Source organism: Felis catus, chromosome E2 (genome assembly GCF_018350175.1).
Source record: "Felis catus isolate Fca126 chromosome E2, F.catus_Fca126_mat1.0, whole genome shotgun sequence".
In the NCBI taxonomy this organism is placed as follows: Eukaryota; Metazoa; Chordata; class Mammalia; order Carnivora; family Felidae; genus Felis; species Felis catus.
In genome coordinates, this window is record NC_058382.1 from 1,750,897 (window position 1) to 1,772,450 (window position 21,554).

Sequence of the window (21,554 nt, forward strand, 5' to 3'; positions counted from 1 at the left end):
CTGACAGTGCTGAGTCTGCTTGGGATTCTCTCTCTCCTCTCTTCCATGCCCCTCCTCTTCTCTCTCTCTGTCCCTCAAAATAAGTAAATAAGCTTAAAATAAAAAGAGTCAGACAGTCAACCGACTGAGCCACCCAGGCGCCCCAATAATCTTTACTCTTAGTTTTGCCTCATTCCCACCACACCCAGGGCTTTGGGGCTTATCCGTTCCCAGGGAGAAAATGAAATATTGATAAAGCCTCCGGCCCCATGTTTCCCTCGGTGAGGAGCACAGGGCACTCCCTCCTATAATCCTTTCACCGCAAAGCGCCCCTCTTTGGAATCAGGAGCAAGAAACATAACATCTCAGAAAACAACAGCAACATATTCTGAGCAAACCACCGAAAGGGGGCTCCATGCGGAGACCCCCAAACGGCCCCTTCTTTATGGTGTGTGCAGCCTGCGTGTTCCGATCCTCTGGGTATGTTCAGGGATGTCCCCATCACGGGCCTCTGAGGACTCAGAAAACAAACATGTTCTCCGTCTTCCGACACCAGCGAGTTCTATAGTACAGACCTTGGAGCTCGCGCCTCCCAGGGGCGGACATACCTGAAACGTTTGTCATGGGATCGGCTTTCCTGACAGCTAATCCCCCCGACAGCTGCTCTGGCCCTTGACTCTGAGCAGCACGTGGGGCCCAGCGGAGGAGGCCGAGGGCGGCCTGACCGCCTTGACCACCGGCAGCTGCGGCCGAACTGCCGAGGGGCTGCTGTTTGTAGCCTTGAGCTACACCGAGTGGGTCACAGATGGACGCGGTGGCCACACACCCTGTCGCATGACTCTGAGAGGCACTCCCGTGGGGAGCAAGAGTTTGAGAGCCATTGATCGCCCTCCAACGTGCCCTGTACCCAACTGTCCCATCTGCCACGATGGCTTTACAGCACACACCTGGGTTTTCCTAAAACGGGACATGGTTCAGGTTCTGAATAGCGAGTCCTAGGACTCGACTGAAGCCTCTAGGTGTCCTTTCTGCAGGACCGAAGGTGTCTGAGCAGAACACAAAAAAGAAATAAAATCCGCGGGCACCTGGGTGGCTCAGTAGTGGTCTCTGACTCTTGACTTCGGCTCCTCTCATGGTCCGTCGGTTCAAGCCCCACATTGGGCTCTTTGCTGACAGTGTGGAGCCTGCTTGGGCTTCTCTTTCTCTCTCTTTGCACCTCCCCTACTCGTGCTCTTTCTTTCTCTCAAACCAAATTTAAAAAAAAGTCCAAAAGAAACAAGATCGAAAGTCTACAGGAGTTCGGCACCGAGAATGGCTCATGGTGGAAGAACAGATTTTTCTCTCTTTGCATGTTCTTCCAGCCGCTGTGCCCCAGTCGCCATTCATGCTAACGTCCCATCCGTGCCTAAATGTCCGTGTGCCACATCGGAAACACGCGTGAGGAATTCAGCCACGCTCGCTGACTTTCGGGGCCCCCGTGTCTTCACCTCAGACAGGAAAGCGTGGTCCCCACCTCCAGAGCTAAATGAGGACCAGGAGGTGCTCAGCAAACAGCCCACGGCTCTGGGTCTCAAAGTGTGCGAGAGCCTGAGTGGGTGTGTGTGAGCACACGAGGGTCTGTGTCGTGTCTGTGTCCCATGTGTGTGGGGTGTTACAGAGGCCGGGGTGGGGGGGCAGTGGAGACGGAGCACAGAGGACTTTTAGGGCAGTGAAAATGCTTGATGTGATCTCCAAGGTGGGACGCAGGTCACTATACATCTGTCCGAACCCAGAGAAGGCACGAGGCAGCACGAGTGGCCCCGATGTGACGTGTGGACTCCAGGTGGTGATGACGTGTCTATGCAGCCTCATCCGCAGTAACAGGCGTGCCCTCAGATGGGGGATGTGATGATGGGGAGTCTGTGCGTGAGTGGGGGCAGGGGGCACACGGGAAATCTCTGTACCTTCCTCTCAATCTTACTGTGGCCTGAAACTGTCCTTTAAAAAGGAAAGTTTTTTAGGGGCACCTGGGGGGCTCAGTGGGTTGAGTGTCTGACTCTTGATTTCGGCTCAGGTCATGATCTCACAGTTCATGAGTTCAAGCCTTGCATCGGACTTGCTGCTCTCAGCACAGAGCCTGCTTGGGATCCCCTGTCCCTCCCCCGCTAGCACTCTTACTCTCAAAAATAAATAAAACGTTAAAAAATGTTTACAAAAAGGAAGGTTTTTTTGTTTTGTTTTTTTAAAGGAAACACAATGGCGACAAAACAATGTGAATAAGTGTGGCTAAACCAGTGGTTCTCAACCAGGGGTGACTTTGTCCACCACGGGACAGCCGGCATTGCCTGGGGACGACCTCGATGGTCACAACATAGAGAGGGGATACACGACTGGCATCTGGGGGGGGTGTGGGCAGAGACCGGGCATGGTACATAAGACGGTCCCACCACAAGGCTGTGTTCACAGCACTGACGGTGAAATTCAATCGTGACCGAAGCTGAATCATCACATCACATGACATCACAGAGGGGCAATCCATCCCACATCCTGGGAGACTCTGGGCGGGGAGAGTAAGACAGGTGAGAAAATAGTTCGAAGTCAGTTGTCATAACCCAAGCCAAAGGTGATGGCGTGGGGACAGGGGGCAGCATTTAGAGATTTCTAGACAGTGGGGGACACAGGTGGGATCAGCAGGACTCGTGGATGGAGGGAATGTGGATGGGGGAAAGGCATGAAGGAAGACTTAATCCCAAATTTTAGCTTGAGCGCCTTGGGAAGTGATGGTGACATTTCAGAGGTGGACAAGCCCCAGAACGGGACAGGATGGTTTGGAGGTTGGTACGCTTGTTCAAGCTTGATGTGATGGCAGTGAGGACGAAGAGTGGTGGCACTGGGAAGGGGGAAAGATTTGAGAGCCGTTTATTTATTTTTGTATTTTTTTTATGTTTGCCTGTTTTTATTCTCAGTGTTTTTAGCTTTCAGAAATGTTCAGTCTTAAGGCAACTGCAGTCACATCATGTTATTCTGGAGTCAATACAAATTTACATTAAAAAGTGAAAAAAGTATGGCAATAAAATGACTAAAACTAAAACATTGTTTCATCTTTTAAAAATGCTTATTTATTTGAGAGAGGGGGGAGAGAGAGAGAGAGAGAGAGAGAGTGAGCGACATGGGGAAGGGACAGAGAAAGTGGGAGAGAGAGAATCCCAAGCACAGAGAATCTCTGAGCTGTCAGCACAGAGCCCAATGTGGGGCTCGGTCCCACAAACTGTAAGATCATGACCTGAGCTGAAATCAAGAGTTGGATGCATAACTGACAGAACCACCCAGGTGTCCCCAAAATAGTTTCAAAGGAAACAGTGCAGAGTAACCAGGGGAGGCATCCACCTGGGGCCTGATAATCAAGATAAAATGTGAAGGTGGTATTTTTCTCATGTTTGTTTATTTGTTTTGAGAGCGAGCGAGCAGGGGAGGGGCAGAGAGAGGGAGAGAGAGAATCCCAAGCAGGCTCTGAGCTGTCAGCATAGAGCCCGACGTGGGGTTCAATCCCACAAACTTTGAGGTCATGATCTGAGCCAAAATCAACAGTCAGACACCTCGCAGACTGAGACACCCAGGAGCCCCCAAAATGCAATATGTTTTAAGATAAAAATGCAGAAATAACCCACGATGGATCCAACACCTAAATTCTTACTCAAGACAGGACCTGACTGTGCACTTTGTGCGGCTCAGCTCCCTCACCCCACCTCGACCCCCCTCCCGATCCCATCAGATCCTGTCTTTAGTTAAAATGTTGATATTTTTTTGTTCATGGTCGATTGTTCTGCATTAACTTTGAATTTTAAAGAAACGTTGCATTAAAATATTGTTTCTCTTGCTTAATGCGATGTTGGCGCCCCCTGAAATCCCACGCTTCGATTATGTACTGGAGCTGAGAGCCTCCCCACCCCCGCTTCACCTCAGTCCTGGCCCTGGTGAATGGGGACAGATGCGAGAAATGCTTTCCGGTGAGAGGCTGTTAGAATTTTCACACGAGGCCGAGTAGCCAAGACGGACCCTCCGCTTTCCAGAATCCCATGGAATTTCCATTGAGCTAAGGGCCAGGCTGGATTCCAAGCAGCAGACACGTCCATGTAACTAAGGGCAGGAATGGCCGTCTTGGACCGCGCTCGGTACAGACAGCACAGGGGAGACACCCCTTTCCAAAACACGAAGGAAAGAGTAATACTGACCATCTGTTTGGCAAACTGCTGTCACCGCGTTCCCTCTCTAACCAGCTTCCCCCTCTGCAATTCTGAGAACTGGTTGTTTTGCAACGTTGTTTTCTAAGGAAGCAGCTTTCTGTCCTGGGGACCCTTCGTGGTGCTGTGAAGCCAGTTGGTGTCAATTAAATGCTTACTGAACAAATTCCACTGGTACAGGTATGAGGACAGGAAGGGCTTCTGTCTGTGTGGGAGCCCCACTGTGTGCGTGTGCCCTTACGCACACGGTCACGGACTGGCTACGATGAGTTCAGATAGCCTGTCTAGTGCTCGTGCACACGGCTTCCAGGTCCTGTGCCGAGTGCTTTAAGTGGGAATCCAATCATTCAATTCTGAAACCTTCATAGGGTGCTCGTCCCTACTTTACGGTCGAATAGCTTGGGATCAGAGAGGTTCTGACACCAGCCAGAAGACGCACAGCTCGGCCCTGGCAGGTCCTTGGGACACCAACATTGCTAGAAGGCCCCCGAATGGGTGTTCTAGCTGGAGCCTCCATTGCGAGGGTCTGGGGGCGAGAGGGCTGTGTCCCAGACCACTGGACCTTCCGTTTCCATCATGGCGTGGTGGTCCTTGGGCCCAGCCTGTGCCAGCATCTGACACATTTGTGGAGCCGCCGGTGGAAGGTGTATTTGTTTTCTGCTCCTGTGTAACAAATCCCCACTTCTCTGCAGCTTAAACCTATTATCTCACAGTTTTTCTTGTCAGAAATTCAGGCTCGACCTTCTGCTTAGGGTCTCCTCAGGCTGAAATCGAGGTGTTATCCAGGTCTGTGGTCTTATCTGAGGCTCAGGGAACTCTTCCAAGCACTCGCGTGTGTGTGTGTGTGTGTGTGTGCGCGCACACACACACACACACACACACACACAAGACTGTTGGCAGGACCCATTTCCTTTCGATGGTATGGCTGAAACCACCCCATTTTCTCATGGGCTGTCAGCGGGGGTCCGCTTTCAGCTCCCAGAGGCTGCCCCCATTCCTTGCCCCATGCCTCCCGTGGGCAAGTCACAACACGTCACATATCTTTCTGGCGTCCTCTGCTTGTCCTTTAAAGGCCCACCTGATTAGGTCAGGCCCACCCAGGGTGATCTCCCTACTGCTGTAGAACATAACGGAATCACAGGAACAAGATCTCACGGCCCCACTGAGGAGGATTACACAGGGTGTGTACGCAGTGAGTGAGAATTTTGGGGACCAATGTAGAATCCACAGAATGAGAGCGATTTCTGGGCTGAGCTAAGCTTCATTCTGTAGACAGTGTGGGATCTGGCATGAGTGTTTAAGTAAAAGATGTTCACGATCAGATCAACTGTTGCTGCTGCTGACGTTTATGTTTTGGAAAACCACCTTGGAGGTTAGACTAGAAAAGAGGAATATGGCGGCTATGAGATCCCAAAGGAGATGCTACAGGAATCCTGGGTGTGGGAAGAGGTTGCTGAGACCCTGAGAGGAGGAAGTGGCAGGGGTATCATCAGTTTTACATGACAAGCATTGACCGAGTACCTGCTATGTGTCAGTCACCATCCTGGCCTCCAGTGCTGGGGTGCAGAGAGAGAAAATACAGATACGGTCCAGCCCTCATGGGACTTACCTCTTGGCAAGGGAGATAGAGGTTGTGATGGTTAACTTGATGTGTCAGCTTGGATGGGCCATAGTGCCCGGCCATCTGCTCCAACGTTGTTCGTTCGGGATGTTTCTCTGAGGGTGTTTTTTCGTTGTTATTGTTGTTTTTTTTTTTTTTGGTTTTTGTTGTTGTTGTTGTTGTTTTTGGTATGAGATTGGTATTTAAATTGGTGGACTTTGAGTCAAACACATCATCCTCCCTAATGTGGTTGGGCGTCACCCAATCAGTTAAAGGCCTGAACAAAGACTAACCTCCCTTCCCCAAGCAAGAAGGGGTTCTGCCAGCAGATGATTCTCAGACCCGAACCACAACATGAGCTGTACCTTCAGTCTTCAGCCTGCTGGCCCCATCCTGCAGAGTTTGGACCTGCCAGACTCCATAATCCTGTGATCACTGTTTCTCTGGTGACTCCTGACTAATATGCGCATCAGAAAAAATTATAGCCTATGGTAAGTGTTAACAGAGGGAAGGGCTCTGAGAGCTTAGAGCAGGATGGTCTGTCTTGGAGAAATCAAGGAGGGCATTCCTGTGCAAATGATGCTGGAGCCGGTATCTCAAGATTGCATGAGTGGTGTTACCAGGGATGGGCATGAGGAAGGGCATTCTAGGCACAGGAGTGGCATGTGAAAAAAAATTAGGATGCTAATTACACTCCAGAGGGTCTGGAGTGTGCGGTGGAAGGTGATGAGGTCGGATGCAATGGGAGAGGCTGGAGCCCGCAAAGCCTCATCATCTCTGGCTGTTTCTCTTTATCCTAAAAGCGACAGGGAATTGCTTTAAGTGAGGTGAGGGGTGACATTAGCAGCTGTGTTTTCCAGGATATGGTTCCAGCTGCTGCGTGCAGAGGGACTACAGGGGCCAAGGGTAGAGGGAAGAGGGTCTGCTAGGGAGCTGGTGCTTTACTGAGTGTATCAGTTACCTATCACTGTGTAACGAGCTGCCCCCAATCTTGTACAGAAACAACAGTTTATAATCCTCTGGTTTCTCTTCAGATTGTATACATTTTTTGCCTTTTACTAAAATAAAGATTTCCATGGAGAGGAACAATTCTGAGCATTTACCCAAATTCTTGAGATCTTGTGTTTGCAAGGGAAAGAGAAAAGAGAGAGAGAGAGAGAGAGAGAGAGAGAGAGAGAGAGAGAGAGGAAGGAAGGAAGGAAGGAAGGAAGGAAGGAAGGAAGGAAGGAAGGAAGGAAGGAAGAAGAAAAGAAAGCAAGGGCAGAAAGAAACAACAGCTCATTGTTTCTCACAATTCCATGAGTTCTGTGGTTGGGTTTTGCACCTGTGTGGCCTCGTTTGGCTGGGGAATCCCCTGGGGTAGGAGGTCCCAGACAGCTTCCCTTCGTGTTTGGCCACAGTGCTGGCTCTCTGCTGGGGTCTTAGTTCTCCTCCTCCGCGGGTAGGTCGGCTTCCTCACTGCATGGCGGCCTCAGGGGCTCTCAAAGAGCAAAAAGGAAGCCGCAAGGTATCTTAAGGCCACGTAAACAGATGCCACTCCTTGAGCAGTCAGAAATGTGTGGCCTTTCTTCCTCCACAACATTCAGCCAATAATTTTTCAGTGTGCCAGGCACTGTTCAGGCTGTTGTGTGTTGGCAGTGAAGCCCATAGGCAATTTTCATGCCTTTTTTTGGCTTGTAAACAAATGTGTGTGCCACATGGGGTACTGATCAGGAAGAAGGCGGAATAGAGTGAGGTGGGGGACAGAGGGGCTGGGGGAGATAAGTCTGTCTGGGGAAGGGGAGTTTGAGCAGAGTCTTTAAGGGAGTCAGGGGCTAGAAATGAGGCCATCTCAGGGATGGTGCTCCAGGCTGAGAGCACAGCAAAGTCCAGTCCTCTCAGGGGAGCATGCCTGGATGTTCACACAGGTGTGGGGAGGAGGGTAGACTATGCAAGGGGAGAGGTAGCAGGAATTGGGGTCATGGGAGGTCCTGCTGGCCACAGAAGGACTTTGCTTTTTATTCCAGTGATGCAGACTCGCTGGAGGCTTAGAAGAGCAATACTGGAGGTTACTGAGGTAGCCCAGCATGTTGGTGCCCGCCACGAATAACAAGCTCCTCAAAATTTAGCAGCTCGAACAACAACAAACGTGATCTCAGTTTCTGCGCATCAGCAATGCGGAAGTGGCTCAGCTGGGTGGTTCCGGCTCAGGGTCTCTCATAAGGTTCCAGTTAAGATGTACGCTGGGACTGTGGTCATCTGAAAGCTCGCCTGGTGACGGAGGATCCATGTCTAAGATGGCACACGCACATGGCTGGTGAGTCACTGCTGGCTGTAAGGCGAAGGCTCCCCAGCTTGGCAGCTGGGTTCCTTCTGAGCAGGTGGCCCAAAAGAGGATGGGTCACACGTGGTCCTTTCTGCCATTTTGTTGGCCACACAGCACCTCCCCCCTTCAATGTGGGAGGAACTATAAGGGCATGAGCACCCGTTGGCCAGGGTCTTAGGGGACCATCCTGGGGGTTGGTCCCTGTACCCCATCTCCTTGTCGGGGTGCAGGAAGCCTCTCACTTACCTGATATTGTACAGGGAATTTTTTCCTGGAACCAGAGAAGAATAAGAACGTGAGCAAGAAGAAAGAACATCTGTTTTCTCAGGAGAAGACTATTTCCGTGATTCTAATCTGCTGGCTGCCAATTTTTTTTAAAAAAGCAGTCCATTTCCAGATTCCTGCTTTTGCTGTTTTCATTATTTCCTTCAGTGAGTGTGTGTTGCTTATCCCTTGTGCTGGCGGTACAGTGACAGAGGGACAGTGGTACGTTTGCAGACGTGAGAAGTGTTCAGGGGCCAGAGAGAGGGCTCAGGCGGGTGTGGGAGCCGGGGCTGGCTTGGGCGTGGGGGGTGCGGTGGAGGCCCACGCCAGCACAGAAAAGCCAGCTGATCCCCAGAGCTTAAATCCCCCTGGCAGGAAGAGGCAGCCAACAAGTTAGCAAACCACAGGCATGATTTCAGAGAGCGATTGTGGAAATGGCCCTCTGAGGCGAGGATTTTAGGGCTGGGACCTCGTCTCGGGGAAGGACTGTCCTGTTTGGGGCAACAGTGGGTGCAGAGGCCCAGAGATGGGTACAAGCCAGGCCACTTGGAGATCCTTAAATGATCGGATTCTGGAACGCTGTCTGGAGCTGTTTCTCAGAACCCAGAATGACTGTAGGTGCTTAAAGATCAGTCCAAAGGGGCGAGGGCCTCTCTTCTTCCTTTCCACCAATGAGATGGCCTGGGTTCCTGTTTTCTGGCTCTTCCAGTTACCAGCTGTGCATTCTTGGGAAAGTCACCTAACCTCTCTGTGCTTTTGCTACCTCCCCTTGTAGAATCAGCAGTGGGATAGGAACTTAAACACCCGCGGTAAAGACAAATGACACGGTCAGGAAACAGGCAAAAGACTCGAACAACCCAAGGGTTACACACAGACGGATAACTAGATAAAAAAACTGTGGGGTGTCAGTATTAGGGAATATGATTCAGCCGCTGCAAAGCGGATCCTTCCCTCCGAGGCGGCAGGGGTGAACCCAGAGGACATGCTGCTCAGCGGGCACGCCGGGCACACAGGGAACCCGGTGCATCGTCCCAGCAGGGTGTGGAATCTGCAGGAGTCCGAACACCCAGGGAGCAGAGAGGAGGTCACCAGCGCAGGGGACACTCGGCTGGTTACAGGGATGCTCCAAGGTGTGAAACCATACATCCCACGAAAGCTTCACGGACGCCAAGCATATCTGGTGAAATTAACTCTGAGCTGCAGCCATGAAACACACACTAGGCTTGGAAACACAGAAGGAAGCAGACAATGTAATTTCTGCTGTTCATCACCACGACGTGGATTAGGTCTCGAAAAGGTGATACAGCAGAACCTTGGATTGCGAGTTACCTCTTCGGAGAGGGAGGGTTCCGCGAGACGAGCCAACATTTCTAATCCGTTTTAACTTGATCAACGAGTGACGTCTTGCGATACCAGTCACGCGAGACGCCCAACGGCACATGATCACAACACAACCAATGGCTCTTGAAATTCGCCTTGATATGCGAGTGCTTTGGATGGCAAGCGAGTTTCCGGAACGCATTATGCTCGCAAACCAAGGTTTTACCGTATTTGGGTGTCTTCGGTTAAATGAAGGTGTGAGATGGATTTTTTTTTTAATTTTTTTTAACGTTTTATTTATTTTTGAGACAGAGAGAGACAGAGCATGAACGGGGGAGGGGCAGAGAGAGAGGGAGACACAGAATCGGAATCAGGCTCCAGGCTCTGAGCCATCAGCCCAGAGCCCGACGTGGGGCTTGAACTCACGGACCGCGAGATCGTGACCTGAGCTGAAGTCGGACGCTTAACCGACTGAGCCACCCAGGTGCCCCTAGATTTTTAAAAGAAGATAGTTAAGAGGCTGGTATGAGAGATGGTGGTATGCCCACGGAGGCCTGGCCAGGGACCGATGTATCTGGGGTGTTCTGGAGATGGAGCCCACAGGCTGTGGTGGCAGGAGGGACAGAGAGGGACACGGAGCAGGATCATCGTGTGAGGTCCTTGTGTTTGCAGGGGATGCTGCTGTGTCTGGCCCCAGGCGGATGGTGGGTGTAAAATGACTTAACAGGGACAAGTCAGTCAAGATGGGCGGGGGGGGGGGGGATACCTGAGGACATAACCAGGTGCTATCGACAGAAATAGAGGAAAAACACGGTGGCTGACGTCCATGTTTTGAAGGGAGAGCCGGGTGTGACGCCCTACTCGTTGTGCCTCCTAGAGATGCTTACTCAACCTCTCTGTGCTTTGGTCCCCTCCTGGGTAAAAGAGAAGGTACAGTCCCCCTCTGAAGGTGGTGTGATAACACGCGGCAGCCACTAGACGTGGGGGTGTGCATTTTGGCTCTTCCGTGTCCTGGTTGGCTTCCCGTGCGATTTTGTGAAGAGTGGCATCTAAATGTGTGGATTGGGATAAAAACAGTCGCTCTCACATAGGTGTTGTTGGAGGACTCAATGAAATCTGCGAAAGGGAACGGAGACGATGAGTCTTTCTCAGGCTTGAGCCTCATCCCCCAGATCCACGCCGTGGAGCAGGGATCAGAAAACGGTCCTCCCTACTGGCCACTTCCGGCTTGCCTGTGTTTATAAATGAACCTCTGCTGGGACACAGCCATGCCCGTTCCTCACGAACTGTCTGAGGCTCCTTCCAATCCCCCGGTTGGCAGGGCTGGGTAGAGAAACATTTTCCCTACTCTGGCTCTAGAGGCAAACCCATTCCCGAGTCCTCTGGGTCCTTGCAGAGCTACTCGATAGGTGGATCGGCCCCAATACACATCCTTCCCTCCACTCCTGTCCCTTTTACAGACAGGAGTAGCCTGTGTTATGCCCAGAATTCGTCATCCCCAAAGACCACCATGGAGCCGCGTCCGATGCAAAAGCAAAGGGCCTTTATTCGAGCTAGCTCGAGCTCAGTCCCCTACCTGCACCTACGCAGCGGTGAGATACTGGAGAGAGAGAGCGGGTTTCAAGAGCACAAAGGTTATATAGGGATCATGGCCTTAGCCTTGGCTGGGGAAGGGTCGTGGCCTCAGCCAATTGGCTTGCTAGCCGATTGGCTGGGGAAGGGTCGTGGCCTCAGCCGATTGGCTTGCTAGCCGATTGGCTGGGGAAGGGTCATGGCCTCAGCCGATTGGCTTGCTAGCCGATTGGCTGGGGAAGGGTCTGGCCTCAGCCGATTGGCTTGCTAGCCGATTGGCTTGCTAGCCGATTGGCTGGGGAAGGGTCTGGCCTCAGCCGATTGGCTGGGGAAGGATCAGAGTCCCATCAGGCAGGTTGCCCGGCGTGGTTTGAAAGGTTTAAAGTGGAGTGATTACAAAGAGGAAAGCCCATCCCCCTCCTGTCCTTGAGCTTCTGCTCTCACAGTGTCAGTGGTCTTGGGCCTGCTCCCCCAAATCAGAAGAGTCTGGCCCTCAGGTCACCCAGCCTCTTTCTCAGGGGTGCAGAGAGAGTAAGTGCTGGGTTGTAGGGTTCTCTTGCCGTCTTTCCACCTTCATCTGAGCTCTCCTTTCCCCAGTGACTCATCCCAGCCCACCCCCAGGTGAAACAAGGAAACTCAAGGCTTTCCTCCACCTGCTGTGCATCCTCAGGATGGCTCCCTGACCACAGATCTAGGCCTAGGCCCCAACTCATGTTGAACGGGTGAGCGGGAAGTTACTCAAGGGGAGGAGGCGTGGTCTGAGGTTTGAGCGGGAACTGCTTTCTGCCGCCATGTCGGGGACATAGTCACTCAATATGGAGGACACAGAACGAGATGGAGTCGGCCGGCCTGGGTCTGCTCTTCCACCCGCACGCCATTGTCTCTTGCTGTGCCTTTTCTGCCAGACACCGCGGCCTGCTGAAGACCCCACACTAACGCACACAGACACCGCGCATTCTTATGGATGTGGTCACAGGACCCTGGTGTGCAGATTCCCCACGATTTCACAGACCGGGTCCCTGATGAGCTTCTGCTGTGTTTCTGTTCCACAGTAAGAACAGTCGGGCCCGTGGGTGCGGTGAGCGGTGTCCTCACACATGGGTCACTTCACCTGAGTCCTGCTCTCACGTGTGGGTGCACTGGGTGGGTGTCGCTGCAGATTCGAGGTTGTGTGTTCGCATTTGGGTTAAGCATTGGGCTGCCGTGTGTGAATTTTCTAGATGTTTGTAAATCCCTTCTCCTGGGGGTTGTCGTGAAGATTTTGGATTTCGTTCAGAGTCCAGCGGAGGCCACCGGGAACTGGGAAGTCCAGTGGCAGGGGACTGACGACTTAAAATCTCCCTCCCTCTCCTGTGGGCAGCGAGGGAGGCTCAGGTGCTGCAGGGGGGGAATGGGGCAGGTGCGATGGTGCGATTCCCACCCACCCCCCAGTGCCAGACACTTTCCTCCTCCTTTTTCTTCTTTAATGATTTTTTTTTTTTTTTGAGAGAGAGAAAGAGTGGGGGAGGGGCAGAGAGAGAGGGAGACACACAATCCAAAGCAGGCTCCAGGCTCCGAGCTGTCAGCACAGAGCCCGACGCGGGGCTCCAACTCACGGAGTGTTCGATCATGACCTGGGCTGAAGTCGGGCGCTTAACTGACTGAGCCACCCAGGTGCCACTTAAAAAATTTTTTTTAACATTTATTTATTTTTTGAGAGACAGAGAGAGACGGAGCAGAAGCAGGGGAGGGGCAGAGAGAGAGGGAAACACAGAATCCGAAGCAGGCTCCAGGTTCTGAGCTGTCACCACAGAGCTGGGTGTGGGGCTCGAACTCATGAACCGTGAGATCATGACCTGAGCCGAAGTCGGACCCTCAAGTGACTGAGCCACCCAGGTTGCCCCACACTTTCATTCTTCTGAGTCTCTGCCCACACCCCCGAGGGACAGCTGGATGTCCCAGGAGTTTGGGGTAGATTTTCACTAAAAACCAAGAATGATGAACGCACTCCCTAGCTTGTGTTTCAGGGTTTCCCTGCTGCTCTCCAGGGTCACATTTAATCACTTCAGGTGTCTGTTTTCATTCTTTTTTAAAGAGTTTCTAATATGTTAACTAATTAGTCATTTTGTAACGATCATAGGCACATGTTTCCAGACTGTTTCTTGCTTTTTAAATGTAATGTAAAAAAACAAAAACAAAAACAAAAACCAAACAGGTGACTGTGTGAGTTTGCTGGGGCTGCTATGACAGAACACCCCCGCCTGGGCGGCTTGAACAGCAGACACTTACTCTCTCCCTGTCCTGGAGGTTGGAGGTCTCAGATCTGGTGTGGGCAGGCTGGTTCCTCCTGAGGCCTCTCTCCCTCCGCTTGTCCCCATGTCCTTAGGTAGACCTCCCTGTGTGCGTGTCTGTGTCCTGATCTCCTCTTCTAATGAGGACACCGGTCACATAGGATTAAGGCCACCCCGATGACCTCAGTTTACCCTCATCACCTCTTTAAAGGCCCTGTCTGTGAAGATAATCACATTCTGAGGTTCTGGGGGTTAGGGCTTCAGTATGTGCATTTGGGGGGAGATATAATTCAACCAGAGTAACAATTTTCCATAAATTAAAGGAATGTAGACAATGGAAAGATCTCTGCTTTCAGGGGACGTGTTGGAGTAGATGGAGGGTGGCAGTTAACAGGAGAGAAGAAAGGTAATTCAGCTAATAATAGAGAATGAAAGAATCCCTGTATATATTCAGACAGATACATAGATATCTAGATAGATACCTAGAAAGAAAAGAAAAGGGAAAGGAAGGGAAGAAAAAAAGAAAGATGAACGATGGATAGAAAGAGGGATGGATGGATGGATGAATGGATGGCTAGCTAGATAATGGGATGGATGGAAAGAAAGAAAGGAAGGAAGGAAGCAAAAGAAAGCAAAAGAAGGGAAGGAAGGAAGGAAGCTGGATAGATGATGGATGGATGGATGGATGGATGGATGGATGGATGTCTAGATAAAAGAGGGATGGACATAAAGGGAGGAAGGAAGGAAGGAAGGAAGGAAGGAAGGAAGGAAGGAAGGAAGGAAGGAAGCTGGATAGATGATGGATGGATGGATGGAAAGATACATGATAGAAAGAGGGATGGATGGATGGATGTCTAGATAATAGAGGGATGGGTGTAAAGGAAGGAAGGAAGGAAGGAAGGCGCAGACTAACAGATTCCTGTTATTCTTTTTTTCATGTTTCAAGTTTTCATTTAAATTCTAGTTAGTTAACATATAGTGTGATCTTGGTTTTCAGGAGCAGAATTTACTGATTCATCACTTACAACAGATTCCTGTTGTGTTGGGAGAGGATGTGCAGGTTTCTAACTAAGAGACTTTCTTCACGGGATTGAGCTAAGCCCCAGGAATCTGCACTTTTACCCAGCCCTCCTCCCACACAGGTGACTCACATGCTGTGTGCTTCTACCTGTCACGACGGAAATCCCATAAAAGGACCACAAGCTCTGCACACAGCATCGGATTTCTCGCAACAACACAACGAGCCAGAAAAGGTCACTCCCCCAACCTGAGACGCGGCAGTAAAGGAGGCCAGAGGCCGTGCACGAATGCACAATGCACGTGCGTCTGCTCATGCAGTCCCAACATGAACCCTCCGTGTCCTGTCTGACCTTGGAGCCCCCGGAATCTTCCGGTCGCCACCAGGGCTCTCTCTGCCCCTTCCTCAGCCCCTCCCTGCCCCTGGTTGCCATTCCCATGGCACCTGCTGAGCCCACCCTACCCCCACCACTCAAGGAGGCTTGAAAACAAACTGTGTATATTACCTATTTATTTCCACACAGTTTCCAAACTTATGTTGCATACACAGGCCTGCTTCCATATCAGTAAACATACATGGAAAACATCCCTGAAGGTAGTAACCCTTTTCTCCATTTACGGGTACTTGGGCTTGTACGAGTGTCCCGAGGCTGCTGTCACTGAGTACCACAAACTCAGTGGCTCTAAAACACACCTTTATTGGGGCGCCTGGGTGGCTCAGTCCGTTACGTGTCCGACTTCAGCTCAGGTCATGATCTCACAGTCCGTGAGTTCGAGCCCCGCGTCGGGCTCTGTGCTGACAGCTCAGAGCCTGGAGCCTGTTTCAGATTCTGTGTCTCCATCTCTCTGACCCTCCCTCGTTCATGCTCTTTCTCTGTCTCAAAAATAAATAAACGTTAAAAAAAAAATTTTAAAACACACCTTTATTATCTTACAGCCCCAGAAGTCACCGGTCTGAATGGGTCTCTTGGTTAAAATCAGCATGTTCCACGCTGTGTTCCTCCCGGAGGATCAAGGGGAGATCCGTCCCTGTCTTTTCCGGCTTCTGCAGGCACCGCATCCCTGGGCTGTGACCCCCTGTCCATCCAACCTCCAATCCCGTGTCCCATCTCCTCTTGCCTCCCTGGGACCTTATGATCCAGGATCCTGTCCCCACCTCCAAATAATTGAACTACCCTGCAGAACCCCTTCTCCCCTGGGGGGCACCGTATTTCCAGGTTTCAGAGATTAGGATGTGGACATCGGTGTGGGTGGTCGTTCTGCCAGCCACAGAGTTCTTTCCAATTCCTTCCTATGTTACTGGAGACACAACGAACATCTTTGTGCACGCAGATGGTTCTTTCCTGAGGAAAAAATGCTGAGTCACATTGCACAAAATCATTTTCTCATTGGGCGCAGTTGGTCCACCTACTAAATCACCGCTCAGTGGGGGCTACCCCAGTGGACCTCCATGGAAATGCATGAGCACCCTGTTTTGTTTCCCCTGACCCTCCAGTTTGGGCTGCTGTAACCAGATACCACGTGCTGGGCAGCTCAAACAAGTATTTCTTGTGGTTTTGAGGCTGGACATCCAAGATCGAGGTGTTGGCAGACTGTCTTCCTTCTGGTGTGTCCTCACAAGGTGGAGAGAGAGAGGAGGAAAGCTTGCTCTCTGTCATCTCTACTTACAAGGACACTAATCCCATCATGGCGACCCAATCCTAATGATGTCATCTAAACCTAATTTCCTCCCAAAGATCCCGCCTCTGAAAACGATCACACTGGGGTTTCTGGAGTTTCAACATATGAATTTGGCACGGGGGTGGGGACAGAACACACACATTTTTATTATGTCCATTGCTCACGGGGGTTTCCACTGTATTTGCATTTCTCCTAGGATTAACTTGTTGACAGATATATGGACATAGTTTTTTTCTTCTCTTTTTAAAAAAAAGAATTTTTTTTTTTAACATTTATTTATTTTTGAGACAGAGAGAGAGAGAGCATGAACAGGGGAGGGTCAGAGGAAGAGGGAGAGGGAGACATACAATCTGAAACAGACTCCAGGCTCTGAGCTGTCAGCCCAGAGCCTGACGCGGGGCTCGAACCCACAGACCGCGAGATCATGACCTGAGCCGAAGTCAGACACTTAACCAACTGAGCCACCCAGGCACCCCTTTCTTCTCTTGACAGATATATGGACATAGTTGATTTTTTAGAGTTCCTTATATATTAAGGCAATTAATTGTTTCTTACATGTTTTACAATGGATATTTTGAGTATGTTGATCAGGTTTCTCCCTGGTTTATTTTTTCCAAGAATTAAAACTTTTTTTTTAATTTTACTTTTACTTTTATTTATTTATTTATTTTTTCTTGAGAGAGAGAGAGACAGAGCACGAGCAGGGGAAAGACAGAGAGGGAGGGAGACACAGAATCTGAAGCAGGCTCCAGGCTCTGATCTGTCAGCACAGAGACTGACACGGGGTTGGAACTCTCCAACTGCGAGATCATGACAGCCAAAGTCAGCCACTTAACCGACTGAACCACCCAGGCACCCCTGTTTTTGTTTTTTTTTTTTATGTTTATTTTTGTTTGAGAGAGAGAGACAGAGTGCAAGTGGGGGAAGGGCAGAGAGAGAGGGAGGCACAGAATCCCAAGCAGGCTCCAGGCTCTGAGCTGTCAGCACAGAGCCTAACATGGGGCTTGAACCCACAGACTGTGAGGTGAGGTCATTACCTGAGCTAAAGTCAGACACTCAACCGACTGAGCCACCCAGGTGCCCCAAGAATTAAAACTTTTTGTTTGTGTTTTGTTTTGGTTGATTTGTTATTTTAATAACCACAGTGTCTGCCTTTAATTCATTTGGAAGTAATGTTGGTGTAAGCTGAAAACTGGGCTGTAACTGGATTTCATGTCAGTGGCTAAAATTTTCTGGATGTTCTTGCTTGTGTCATTTTTAGCGTTCAGGGAAAATGGTGCATTTGCACGCTAACGGGAGAGAAGGGGTGGGAACGAATCTACCTCCCACACCTGCTCACTTTTCCTTCTACTGCCTTCCTTCCCACTCATCCCCACCGACAATTTTTTGTCTGTCTGCCATTCCAGAGCTCTTTGTGTAGAGAGAGAGAGAAAGAGAGAATTTCCAACCACACGTCTTTGTACTTTCTACAGCAAGTAATAGCATCATCACATCTACTATTTAAGACCTGGCTTTTACACTTCAGCTCCCTAGGATGCTAGTTTCCATGGCAACCACCTGAGTCTGCTCCCATCACCGACAGCTCTGAGAGCTCTGGAGGGATGTGGGCGCTGGAAAAAGGGACCCCCAAAGTGGCCTGACGGTGAGGGGGGGGGTGGCGCGGGCAGAGGAGAGGCACTCACTTGGACTTCAATCGCTGGCTTGGGCTTGTGTTTCCTGCGTGTTGAATCCTGTCTTTGGACAAGAGCTTCATAGAAGGGCAGAACTGGAGCCAGTCTGGCCTCGCAGGCTCGAGGGTCACAGCCGCCGGCAGCTGTACGAGTGTCGAGGCTCGACAATTGTCCCCTGCCCTTCACTGATCTACTCCTTCATTCTTTCTGTCATCATACAAATATCGATTGACGGCTTCCTGTGGGCTCTGCACTCATGTGTCCCAGGAACCAGCTGCGAGTGGCCCCTTGTTCCCAGTAGCCAAAAGGAGGAAGCAGCCCGGTGTCCGTCAACGGATGACCAGATAAACAAACTGAGTGTCCGCGCGGCGGGGTATTATCAGCCTTAACACAGACACGCATGCCAACATGGCTGAACCCTGAGGACGTGATATGGTTCTACTTCTATGAGGTCCCTAGAGTTGTCGGATTCATAGAGACAGAAAGATGGTGGGGCCGTGCACTGGGGGTGGGGGATGGGGACATGGTGTTTAATGGGGACAGAGTTTCAGCTGGGGAAGGTGAAGAGCACTATGGATGCACGTGGGGATGGCTGTACCACGATATGGATGTACTTAATGCCCCCAGAACGTACCCTTGAAGTGCTTGTGAAGGTAAATTCTACTTATGTGTGTTTTGCCACAATTCAACTTTTATTTTTTTAGTGTTTATTTTCATTTATTTTTGAGAGAGAGGGAGAGAGAGAGAGAGAGCAAACACGAGTTGGGGAGGGGCAGAGAGAGAGGGAGACACGGAATCTGAAGCAGGCTCCAGGCTCTGAGCTGTCAGGACAGAGCCCGACTCGGGGCTCGAACTCATGGACCACGAGATCATGACCTGAGCTTAAGCAAAGTCGGACGCTTAACCGGCTGAGCCACCCAGGTGCCTCCGCAGTTAAATTTTTTTAAAAATTGAGAAGGAGAAACTCTCAAATCCCCACAAAAGACTGGAAAACAAACCAGTTTCACGGGCCATAAATGGGAGGGAGGAGATGTGGAGAAGTAGGGGGGGAAAAAAAGAAAGAAAAGGAAACAAAAATCACCCAAATCCTAACAAATAAAAAGATTACTAGTTTAAAGACGAAATAAGCAATGGGTTACCCAAGCAGTGAAACCATCAAGGACAGCAACGAAATTATTATTAGGAAAGGCAGGGATAGTGGTTATCTCTGGAGGGGGGGGTGGGTTTCTGGGAAGCCAGCTCTGCCTCATTAACCCAGGAAATGGCTCCAATCATATGTTAATCTGTACAAATGCACTAGATGAACCTTTTTTTCTGTATTGTGTACCTCACCATGAAAAATACTGTGGAAAGTTTTAAAAATTACTGAGTGGTCCCTTGCTGTAAGCAAAGACAATCTTGTAATACCCGAAAGAAAATGAAAAAGGTGAATATTTGCCTTGTTGGAAAGATGTAGAGAGCTTCTGTTTTGCGGCAACGTTACAGATCGCGCCCTGCAGAGAATCACGACTCCCTGCTGATGAGTCATTTCCCAAATTGTATGAGTAATGAGAGCACTGGGAGAGATCAGCTCAGGTTGGAAATTTGCAAGTGAAAACAGCTCTTAGCCGTGCTGCAGAAATGTGTTTTCATGCTGGATTTTGAGACATGACATTTATCACTTAAATGTCAGCCCCTGAGACAGGAAGGCACAGTAAAACAATTACTGGGATGGAAAATGCCCACCACCTACAAAATCAGGAAAGAGGTGGATGGGAACAGTACATGGGGTTGCAAACATCTGCCTTATCAAATAGTATATATTCTCAATATACTGAATAGGCTTTCATTTATTTAAATAAACAGTCCAGAATCAGGGCGATGTTCGCCACATTCTGGATCTAAAATGTTGTAGCCCTGAGCAGATCAGATAGATTATCTCAAAAGGGAGTCGAGGAGCTTTAGGGGCAGTTGAGAGATTGACAGAAAGCAGAAACCAGAGATCCAGACATATCCAGGAATTCCTGAGATGGCCTGGGCATGTGGTGCCCACACTCTCCGGGGACAAGGCCACAGGATGCCGTGGGCGAGCATCTCTCTGCACAGCTATGACCACACCTAAACCTTCACCAACAAGCTTATTCACACCAGCAGAATTTGCAGCAACATTAGACACACCCTAAATGTCCAGGCTCAGGTGACAAATCCAATAAATTGTGGCACAGGAAGTGGTGGAATACTATACAGCTGTGAAAAGAAAGGAAGTCAATTTCTCTGCATCACTGTGGGCGGGCGGAGTAAAACACAAATCTTGACAAACATAACATCATGTTTTGTGTTAAGGAGGGAAAAAATAGAAAACATTTGTTTTGCACACATAGAATGTCTGTAAGGATACACCAAAAATCTGGTAACTCTGGTAGCCTCAAAAGAGGGGGATTCGGTAGTTGGGGGATGAAGGACGGGAAGGAAACTTTGCAATAATTATCCTTTTACATGATTCGGGTTTCCTATTATGTATTAACTCAGTGTATTAACTATTCAAAAAATTAAGATTTAGACAGTCCAACAATGCAAAGTCCATTGGCTCTATTTGTCCCATGGGGTGTGGGCAATAAACAGCGCCTGGCATATAGTTGGAGACAGATCAATATCTCACAAATGATATTGTGAATATTGTGATACTGAATGACTGTCAGGTCCCCCTCCCCCCTGCCAAGGAGGGTGTTTATAGGTCACTCTTAGAGCCAGTAGCTCTGAGATAATTTGCCATGGGGCAGAATGGATAATTCTGGCTTTATCAATGGAGCACCTTTGAGTTTGGGGGTTTGCTTCCCTTGCCCCCCGCCAAAGTGGGGTGTTTAAGGAGTTTCTGATCATTTACAATTGCAAACTATCCTACGAGGAATTACTTTGTGCCAATGTCATTTTCTTGCTGTTGGGGCTGTCCCTTCAGGGTAGGTTTCCAGAAGTGGCGGAGTTGAAAGGAAAACACGCATGTGTCTTTACGCTCTGAAGGATTGTACCGCTTTGCATTCCCACCAGATAAGAGAACCTGTTTCCGGGACGCCTGAATGGCTCAGTTGGTTGAACGTCCAACCCTTGATGTTGGCTCAGGTCATGATCTCACGGTTGTGGGATCGAGTCCAGAGTCGGGCTCTGTGCTGAGTGTGCAGCCTGCTTGGGATTCTCTCTGCCCTTTTCCCCTCCAACTCAAAAATAAATAAATAAACTTAAAAAAAGAGAGTACCTGTTTCCTCACCAACACACATATATATTTATACGCTTGGTTGTCCATATATTTGTTTTGTCCATATAGCCATATGTTATAAAGGGGTTTTGGTCTGATAGGTGAGGACAGGTATCTCAGGATTGCTTCAATTTGCATTTTTCTCGTTGAGAGTTTGAGCATTTTACATTCATTTTGATGTATTTTTTATTTTATTCATTACTTTTATTTTCAGTTTTAGTTTTGTTTATTTTTACATCATTTTCATACGTTTTTCGGTGAACTATCTGTCCATGTCTTTGAGTGGTTGGTCTTCTGCTTCACAGTTTTTAAGGATTCTCTGTACATTAGGGATATCAGCCCCTGTGACTACTTTATCGCAGGGAACAATGTTATTTTAAAAGGCGACTTTAAAAAAATGTAATTTAAGGGGTGCCTGGGTAGTTCAG

General features: G+C 49.7%; 2 long non-coding RNA genes and 1 other non-coding gene across 4 annotated transcripts; all 3 read left to right on the forward strand.

Moving 5' to 3' along the window:
• The first annotated feature begins 5,849 nt into the window (after positions 1-5,849).
• Positions 5,850-8,502, forward strand: LOC123382380. Its single transcript, XR_006590676.1, has 2 exons — positions 5,850-6,290; positions 7,806-8,502. It is a non-coding gene; the product is annotated as an uncharacterized LOC123382380 (long non-coding RNA).
• On the forward strand, positions 6,814-6,934 carry LOC111558168. The gene has a single exon (XR_002738755.1). It is a non-coding gene; the product is annotated as a U5 spliceosomal RNA (small nuclear RNA).
• A 2,960-nt stretch (positions 8,503-11,462) lies between the features above and the next one.
• Positions 11,463-16,366, forward strand: LOC123382376. Of its 2 annotated transcripts, none has more exons than XR_006590670.1 (3): positions 11,463-11,982; positions 12,166-12,311; positions 15,485-16,366. It is a non-coding gene; the product is annotated as an uncharacterized LOC123382376 (long non-coding RNA). The 2 variants fall into 2 exon arrangements; XR_006590669.1 differs by lacking the exon at positions 15,485-16,366 and adding an exon at positions 14,528-15,331.
• The last annotated feature ends 5,188 nt before the right edge of the window (positions 16,367-21,554 follow it).